The sequence below is a fragment of the Dermochelys coriacea genome, chromosome 1 (assembly GCF_009764565.3).
Source record: "Dermochelys coriacea isolate rDerCor1 chromosome 1, rDerCor1.pri.v4, whole genome shotgun sequence".
Lineage (NCBI taxonomy): Eukaryota > Metazoa > Chordata > Testudines > Dermochelyidae > Dermochelys > Dermochelys coriacea.
The window spans coordinates 238,779,732-238,789,253 of NC_050068.2; the positions used below are offsets into that span (position 1 = coordinate 238,779,732).

The 9,522-nt window shown below is 42.1% G+C and overlaps 1 long non-coding RNA gene across 1 annotated transcript in view; it reads left to right on the forward strand.

The window, feature by feature from the left end:
* The window catches only part of LOC122460746, a 58,185-nt gene extending 49,266 nt beyond the window's left edge, over positions 1–8,919 (forward strand). Inside the window, exon 3 of the long non-coding RNA XR_006282228.1 lies at positions 8,721–8,919. This is a non-coding gene — a long non-coding RNA (uncharacterized LOC122460746). The remainder of the gene's footprint in view (positions 1–8,720) is intronic.
* The last annotated feature ends 603 nt before the right edge of the window (positions 8,920–9,522 follow it).

Genomic DNA, 9,522 nt, shown 5'->3' on the forward strand with positions numbered 1-9,522 from the left:
AAAATGTTGGCAAATGATTAACCACAAACTTGACTTGGCAATGAATTGATGTATATGATAATTAGTTGAAATTATTAATACACTGACCTATCGGATAAGAATATTCCAACATTATTAGGGTGAGGGAGGTAGATGTGGACAAGGGAGGCTGGGCATTTGAATCAATAATCATGACAGATCCTAGGTCCTGTAATAGGCCAAACCACTGTGTGTGTTGCCATTGTTATCTGTCTGGATTTGGACTATCGGACTTGTTTGGCATTCCCAGAGACAGAGTAGGTTTTTTGTCTCTCACCACCAGATCCCCAAGGAAGGATGTGAGTATATGAGTACATATGCAAGGAATGGTACAAGACATCATCTTAACTCTGCATATATATATATATATATATATATATATATATATATTTGTTTTTTGCTCTTTTTATGTGGTTTGGAGCTTTTTTCTCTTTACTAATTGTGTTTATAAAAGTTGTTAAAGCTTTGCTTTGCCCCCAGTGTGAGTGTCTGCATTTTGCACACCTGGGTACTCAACCAGATATTCATGTTAATAACCTTGATTCTGTTGTGCCTGATTCTGGGAATAAAACCCCACAATCCCCAGCTCTTTAAATCAGCATTAACTGCAAATCAATAACCACTACAGATCTGGGCTACAGAGCTTAACTGGGCTGGATGGGTGAGGTAATATTTTGTATTGGACCAGTTTCTGTTGGAGAAAGAGAGACGCTTTGGAGCATCACAGAGTTCTTCAGCACTGCCCCTCCCTCCACCACCACCACCACCCCCTTATTCTTTCTCTGCCTACCTAGGCTAGGCTGAGAAGGGATAGCTGGAGGAGAGGCACCACTTGGCCATTCCAGAGAAGGGAAAGGGGGCCATTCCAGAGAAGGGAGAGGCACTGCTTGACTGTGGCAGGGAGAGGAGAGGGAGCTTCCTTCTGCCTTTAGCACAGGAGAGGGGAACAACGCTCCACTCCCTCTGCTTCATCCTATTTTGACCCCTAATGCCTAACTTAGAACATAAAAATGGCCATACTTGGTCAGCCCAATGGTCAATCTAGCCCCATATCCTGTTTTTGACAGTGGCCTATGCCAGGTGCTTCAGAGGGAATAAACAGGCAATTGAGTGACCCATACCCTGTTGTCCACTCCCAGCTTCTGGCAGTCATAGGTTTAGGGATACCCAGAGCATGGGATTCCATCCCTGACCATCCTGGCTAATAGCAATTGATGGACCTATCCTCCATGAATTTATCTAATTTTTTTTTTAATCCAGTTATAGTTTTGGCCTTCACAACATCCTCTAGCAACAAATTCCACAGGTTGACTATGCATTGTGTAAAGAAGTACTTCCTTTGGTTTATTTTAAACAAAAGAACAGATGCAGAGATGGACTATTAGGGTGATCCCAGGAATGGAAAATGTACCTTATAAGAGGAGACTCAACAAGCTTAGCATGTTTAGCTTAACCAAAAGAAGGCTATGGGGAGATATGATTGCTCTCTATAAAAACATCAGAGGGATAAATACCAGGAAGGGAGAGGAGTTATTTAAGTTAAGCAGCAATGTGGATGCAAGAACAAATGGATATAAACTGGCCATCAACAAGTTTAAGCTCAAAATTAGATGAAGGTTTCTAACCGTCAGAGGAGTGAAGTTCTGAAACAGCCTTCCAAGGGAAGCAGTGGGGGTAAAAAACCCTAACTGGCTTCAAGAGTGAGCTTGATAAGATTAGGGAGAGGGTGATAAGGTGGGACTGGCTACAGAAGAATGTGGCCCATCGGCAACTGCCAGCAGCAAAAATCCTCAACCGCCTAAGATGGGACACTAATGGAAGGCTTTGAACTACTACGGAGAATTCTTTTACAGGTATCTGCTTGGTGGGTCTTGCCCACTTGCTCACGGTATAACTGATCTCCATATTTGGGGTAGGGAAGGAATTTTCCCCTGGATGAGATTGGCAGAGATGCTGGGGTGGGAGTGGGGGTCACCTTCCTCTGCAACATGGGGCACAGGTCACTTGCAGATTTAAACTAGTATAAACCATGATTTGAGGACTTCTGTAACTCAGCCAAGTTATGGATCTATTACAGGGGTGGGTGGGTGAGCTTCTGTGGCCTGCAATGTGCAGGAGGTCAGACTAGATGATCACAATGGTCTCTTCTGACCTTAAAGTCTGAGTCTACACCTGCTGTCCATTAATTTTATTGAGTGACCCTTGGTTCTTGTGTAATGTGAAGGAGTGAATAACATTTCCTTATTCACTTTCTATACCCCAGTCATGATTTTATAGAACTCTATTATATTGCCCCTTAGTCATCTCTTTTCTAAGCAGAAAAGTACTAGTCTTTTTAATGTCTCCTCATATGAAAGCTGTTCCATGCCCTTCATCATTTTTGTTGGCCTTCTCTGTACCTTTTCCAATTCTAATATCTTTTTATGAGATGGGGCGAACGGAACTGCACTCAGTATGCAAGATGTGGGCATACCATGGATTTACATAGTGGCATTATGATATTTACTGTTTTATCATTCCCTTTACTAATGGTTCCTAACATTCTGTTCGCTTTTGAGCCTGCTGATGCACACCGAATGGATTTTTCAGAGAATTATCCATAATGACTCCAAGATCTCTTTCTTGAGCAGTAACAGCTAATTTAGATCCCATCATTTTGTACATATAGTTGGAATTATGTTTCCCAATGTGCATTACTTTGTATTTATCAACACTGAATTTCATCTGCCATTTTGTTGTCCAGTCACCGGGGTGAAAGTAAGTCGAGTGATTTACCGGTACGCTAGGGCCAGCTCTGGCCTGCGGAAGGGGCAGGACTGAGGGTGTCACAACCAGCCCCAGCCCACCCTGTAAGGTAAGTGCCCCCTCCTTTCTCCTCCTTCTCCTCTCCCCTCCCCCACCGTAGTAGTAGCAGCTGCAGTCCGGGGCTCCGGGGGCTATTTAAAGGGCCCAGAGCTCCCCTGCTTCTACTGCCCTGGTCCTTTAATTAGCTGCCGGAGCCTTGGGGAAGCGGTGGGGCTCTAACTGCTATTTAAAGGACCAGGGCGGCAGAGGCAGAGGCAGCTGGAGCCCCAGCCCTTTCAATAGCCCCTGGAGCCCTTGCTACCCCAGGGCTCTGGGGGCTATATGAAGGGCCTGCGGCTCCCCTGCTTCTACCCCAGTCCTTTAAATAGCCCCCGGAGACCTGGAGTAGTGGCAGTGGGGCTCTGGCAGCTATTTAAAGGGATGGGGCAGTAGAAGCAGGAGAGCCCGGGGCCCTTTAAATAGCCGCCGGAGCCCCGCAGCCGCTATCCCAGGGCTCCAGCAGTGGGGCTCTGGAGGCAATTTAAAGGGCCTGGGGCTCCACCCACTGCTAGGAGCCCCAGGCTCTTTAAATTGCCCCCTGGAGAAGCCAGGCTACCCCAGTATGGGGCACCGGCTCTTGCCGGTACATCGTACCGGGGCGTACCGGCTTACTTTCACCTCTGCCAGTCACCCACTTTTTGTGACATCCCTTTGTAACCCTTCACTGTCTGCTTGGGACTTAACTATCTTGAGTAATTTTGTATCGTTTGCCACCTCACTGTTCCCCCTCTTTTCCAGATCATTTATGAATATGTTGAACAGTACTTGTCCCAGTAGATCCCTAGAAGACACCACTATTGACCTCTGTCCATTCTGAAAACTGACCATTTATTCCTAGCCTTTGTTTCCTGTCTTTTAACCAGTTATTGATCCATTAGAGGATCTTCCCTCTTATCTCATGACTACAAGTCTGTTTGGACATGGGGGTTTTATTTCCCATCAGTGTCCAATTTTTAGTATAAAATAAGAAGCTAATCAGTCTTTTATGTATTCTAGGCAGTTATGGCTTTCAAAACAAAAAATACCAAAGTATTCTAAAGCAGGGGGTAGTTCATAGGTGCCAATCCCATGGGTGCTCCAGCCCCAGAGCACCCATGGAAAAAAACTAGGGGGCGCTCAGTAGCCATGCATATCAGCTCCTTCCCCTTCCCCCCAGCCCACCCACCTGCTGGCGGGCCCCGCCAATCACCTCCTCCTGCTCCCTCCCAGCACCTTCTGCCCACCACAATCAGCTGTTCAGCAGTGTGCAGGAGGCATGGGGGGGGCAGAGGCAGAGCGGGGGGGAGCTCATGGGAAGAGGTGGAGTGGGGGCAGGGATGGAGTCAGGGTTGAGGATCCCCCAGGAAGTCAGAAAGTTGGCGCCTCTGGTAGTTAACAAGTAAACCCTATAAATCTACTGCTTTAAACTGTTACATCACTTGATTGAGGCTATACTTTGTCTTCAGTTTAGCCAGAAATACTCCTTGCTAGGCATAATCGACACCATAATTCCCTCTTTTTGCCAAGGAAGGAACAAGCCTCCACAGATATCTCTCATTCTGCCCTTCTCTATCAAGGACTTCAACAAGCAGCTGTTTTTCTCTGGCCTAGGAAGTTGACAGGCATGAATTATTATCTCCCATGAACATCTCCCACAGGTGTCCATATTTCTTCTGTCAAAATAATGACCCTGGAAAAATATTGAAAACCCTAACCATATAAGGCCAAATTCATCTCTGGTGTAACTCTTCAGGAGTCACATGAGTTACAGAATGGATGAATTAGGCCTGTAGATTCTAATGTTTGTTTAATGCAGATTATTTTTAAAACTAAGCACACAAAAATGCATGTTTTATTCCTGGGCACTTCCTCTTGTGTGTGGTTTAAGTGTGCCACAGGAAACTGGCACACAAGAGGGCTTTGGCTGCTTCCCTCCTCTGAGAAATATGGCTTTGGTTCTGTTGTTACATGAGATGGTGTGGTGAGCTATTATTTAATTATGACAACTACACACATACAAGACATTGCATTGGGAAACACACATACACCATCTGCTAGGTACCATGATTTAGCTGTAGGCGTACAAAAGTGGAGTCTTATGAGCAATAACTCTATTCTGGAAGGCTGTAAATGCAGGTCTTCTCGCACAGCACTGCCTAGGGAGGCATTTGAGGAGAGAACATTCCTTGAAGATATAGTCATTAATGTTTCAGAAAGATGTTAATTTTTACAATAAATAAGCTTAATCCTTTTATGCAGATCATTTTAGAAAATAAACAGGCCGTTTTTATGAGCTAGTTAGAACAGGGGCTGGGATGGGATTTGCAGTAAGATCCTGCATATGCTATAAATTGTAGGCAATTTTTAATTCCAGGGGAACTCACTACACATCAGTTGTCGTTGTTGCTGTTTTTAAATAATAGAGATATAACAATTTTTTTAAAAAAAGTTTCAAAACATTTAAACAACTAAAACATTGATTAGTGGAGCTAATATCCTGGTTACTAAAGAAGAAAAGGAGAAGGGTTTTATGTTCTGAGTCTGTGGTTTTAACTGAGGATCTTTGACAAAGCTCAGAATACTCATGTAAAAGACCAAGAGTGTGAGAAAGCAAATGATAGGGGCTAAGCAGAGACCTGCAATTTGGGAAATCCTGAGTTCCAATCCTGGCTGAGACACCCATGTTGTGTCTAACCTTAGCAAGTTGTTTAGGCCAATTTTCTACTAACCATAACCACTGAAATCACATGTGGAAGCGGGTATAACTCAGTGTAGATCTGGCCTTAGACCTCAAAAGGGCACTGTAAGGATTGTTGTCAAATGTTGCTGTTAAACAAGAAGCCATAATACGTGCATGGTTCTGACATGACTGGATGGTTGTAAGAATATTCACCATTTGAACAATGTTGGTATTATCTGAGGTATAACAAAAGTGCTGTCTTTCAGAAGAAATATAAAATAAGTTCCTAATTATTTGTAGCAATTAAAGATCCCATGCCACTCTCCATGAGTTGAGGTCAGATTCTTTTTTTCTTAAGAAATGCCATTTGAATACATTTGGAGGACAACACCCTTCATTGACATTGTGGATTTAGAGTAGCAGCCGTGTTAGTCTGTATTCGCAAAAAGAAAAGGAGTACTTGTGGCACCTTAGAGACTAACAAATTTATTAGAGCATAAGCTTTCGTGAGCTACAGCTCACTTCTGAGCTGTAGCTCACGAAAGCTTATGCTCTAATAAATTTGTTAGTCTCTAAGGTGCCACAAGTACTCCTTTTCTTACTGTGGATTTAGTATCCCTTCTTGCTCTAAACTCTTTTGCAGTGTGATGGTGCGATTTAAGCAGCTGTGTCATCCACAACAGAAGTGCCTGTATTTCAGCGGTGGAAGAATGGTCTAGTGGTTAAGCCACTAGCCTAGGACATAGGAGGTGTGGGTACAATTCCTTGCCCTACCACCAACTTTTTGTTTGAACCTCTCTGCGCCTTGATTGCCCATCTGTAAAATGGGAATAATAGCACTTTCTTACCCCACCCAGGTGTTGTGAGGATAAATACATGAAAGATTCTGAGGTGCTCAGACACTACTGGGAGCCATGTAAGTACCTAAGATAGTTTGGCAGTGTACTGTTAAACAGCTGTGTTATTCCACTCCAGGAGTGTCTGCATTTCAGCAGTTATTCCATGACATTTAAAGCACTTTCCTTTCGGATAAGAGGTACAGTATTCATGTAAGACAGTATTCTTGTCATCTATTGAATGCAACCACCTATATATCACAATATAAAAAAAAAACAGTTAAGCCACCAAGTAATACAAAGACAAAAATCAACTGAGGTGTTGGTCTTTCACCCAACCATGAAACCAGATTGTCACTGAACCTTAAACACCTTGCTCATCTGCTGGCTTTCATTCTAGTGTACTGTTGTGCCCGAGGGAGATATTTGGCTTGTGGTATAAGACTGACACTCTGTCGTTACCCATGTGCAACAAAAGCTAGGATTCAGGATGTAATAACAGCAATTATTCTTTTAAAAAAATAAAAGGAGGACTTGTGGCACCTTAGAGATTAACAAATTTATTTGAGCATAAGCTTTCGTGTGCTACAGCTCACTTCATCGGATGCATCTTGTTAATCTCTAAGGTGCCACAAGTCCTCCTGTTCTTTTTGCAAATACAGACTAACACGGCTGCTACTCTGAAACCTGTCTTTAAAAAAATGTTTTCTTTTAACCAATTCAAATATAACTGGGATGAATGAAGTTACATGAAGTTACAATATCAGTTTTGTGTAAAAACAATAAGAAAAATGTAAATGGAATCTGGGTGTGTGAGAGAGAGAAAAAAATGTTTTCATCATGAAAGCTCCTGTAATTCCCAATGAAGTGTGTAGTCTAATAGCCGACAATGCTGTTCACTCACTCTGGAGGCCACCACTAACCTCACAGTCAGTAGTCCCCCAAAGCTCTTGTTTGTCTCTAAGAGACAGGTCATACTGTTCAGTTCCCCCCAATTTATTTAAATCTGTTACTTTATTTCAAGTGCTAATTATCTCTCACAACAAACAGAGCCTTATCAACTGCAATAACTGGCATTACAATAGATTATCAACAGAAAAGTCTGTCCTGAAGTAAGAAGTGTTGCCTTGGTTACCAACCCAAAATGCTTCTGCATTTCAATTCTAACCACAATTTCCTGACTTGCTTGAAATATTGCATGAATGAGGCCACATTTCATCTCTTTTCTCCTATTTTAATATTACATATTATGGGCCAAATTTTACCCTGTATATTCCCATTGAAGACACTGGTAAGCGTGAGGACTGAACTGTTACACGACCACAGAAAGTCAGGGTCTGCTGGTGTTTTCATTCGTGTGAGGCAGAAGTAATTCCTTTATCATCACAGGAGTGACTTCTGACTTGCACTAATATAAACAAGAGTAGAGTGTTGGTTTCTGGATGTTTATCAAGTGTTCTTCCCAAGCATGGGAAAGTGCTTTTTTTGACAAGTGGGCAATGGAGGCTGGTATCATGAACTGATTAAAGGTGGGGCATCAACCTTTCAGTACTGGGAACAGAAGTGTGTTCTGATGAGATAGAGAATAGGAAGTCAGTGAAGGGGCGCAAAATGATGGGCTAGGAAATTGATTGTTGAAGCAATATTCTGAATGGACATAAGTGGGACAAGATTGCATTTGTCGAGGCTGTTGCAGTATTTGGGGTAAGGAATGTCTTTTGTTCTGTGTTTATACAGCACCTAACACAATGGGGTTCTACTCCATGACTGGGGCTCCTAGGCATTATAGCAATGCAAATAATAATAATTAATAATCTTGTTCAATAAAACAAATCATGCACTGTTTCAGTTAGTAATAATACACTGGTAAAATTGCAGACACTAAAAGTTGTGTTGTGGGTAGAAATGGGCCAGCTGAAGTCCAGCTATGGATCTGGATCTAGATCCAAAATTCAGCAGCGCTAAGATACTGGCTTTTGGTTTGGGTAAGCATAAGGAGAATTAGAATGAGCTCCAGATACAGATATGAAGCTTGTAGGTGTTTATATCTTGGGGTTTTATTTGGCCCCATCTCTGATTCTGAGTCACAAAGCTAACAGTTAAGAGCCCTCAGTCACCTAAGAAATATTGGGTCTGATTTTCATCTGTAAATCAGGAGAATTTCAAAGTCAGTGACATTACAGTGGTGTAAACTTAGTGCACAAGAGAGCAGAATATGGTCCATAGACTTTGGAAGTTAGATCAAGCCTTAATTGTTGTTAGATTCTAAACGTGACATTCTTACTAAACAGATTTGCTCCCTATGTGCATTAGGGACTGCTGAGTTTAGTGATAAAAATTAATTATTTCTCTTTTTACTCCAGTTAGTACTACAGAGCCAACACAAGTAAAAGAGTGAGCTTCATTCCATTCCTCCTTCTGCATCACCACCAGACTTGTTTACCAAATTCTAATCCATTCCGTTTGTGCAAACCTGATACAGGAAGTTGGGTTGTACAGCTGTTGCTGTGGGCCATGTTTGGCCTGAAGAACTCATATTCCTCATGATAGTGCCCATGAAGGGAAAAGTCCACCTTAACTCTCAGATCCTAGGCTGAGTTTACAGGACTGGGGGAAAATCCCCTATCTCTGTGCTTGTAAACTGAGCACACTTGATCTGGAGATTGTTGATACAATAAATGTGAAACTCTACAATGCTGCTTCAAAGCTCACTTTTCAGAGCAGAATTGCACTTTAATATATTCATTATGTTTATTGTAATATGAATGTAATATTTATTGCTTTTCTAAAATGGTTTCCCCTACATATAATTTAATCTTTGGTTTGGTCATGGTGCTGAGCAGGGCTTCAGTTTAAGAAGATGTATTGGAGAATTGAAATGGAAGTTTGAGGGCAAAGAAGAAATTAGAAGAATTTAATAGCTATAATATCAAAACATGTAATTAGAAATTTCTTAAGTACATCAGAAATAGGAAGCCCCCAGGAGACTCAGTGAGTCTACTATTGAGCAATCAAAGATAAGAAGATTGTAGAACCATTAGATGATTTCTTTAATTGGTGTACAGAAGGAGAATGGGGAATTATCTACGTTGGTGTTACTATTAGTACTGAGAGCTAGCCATTGTCAAACGTAGCTATCAAAAAGATATAATTTTACATCTTGAG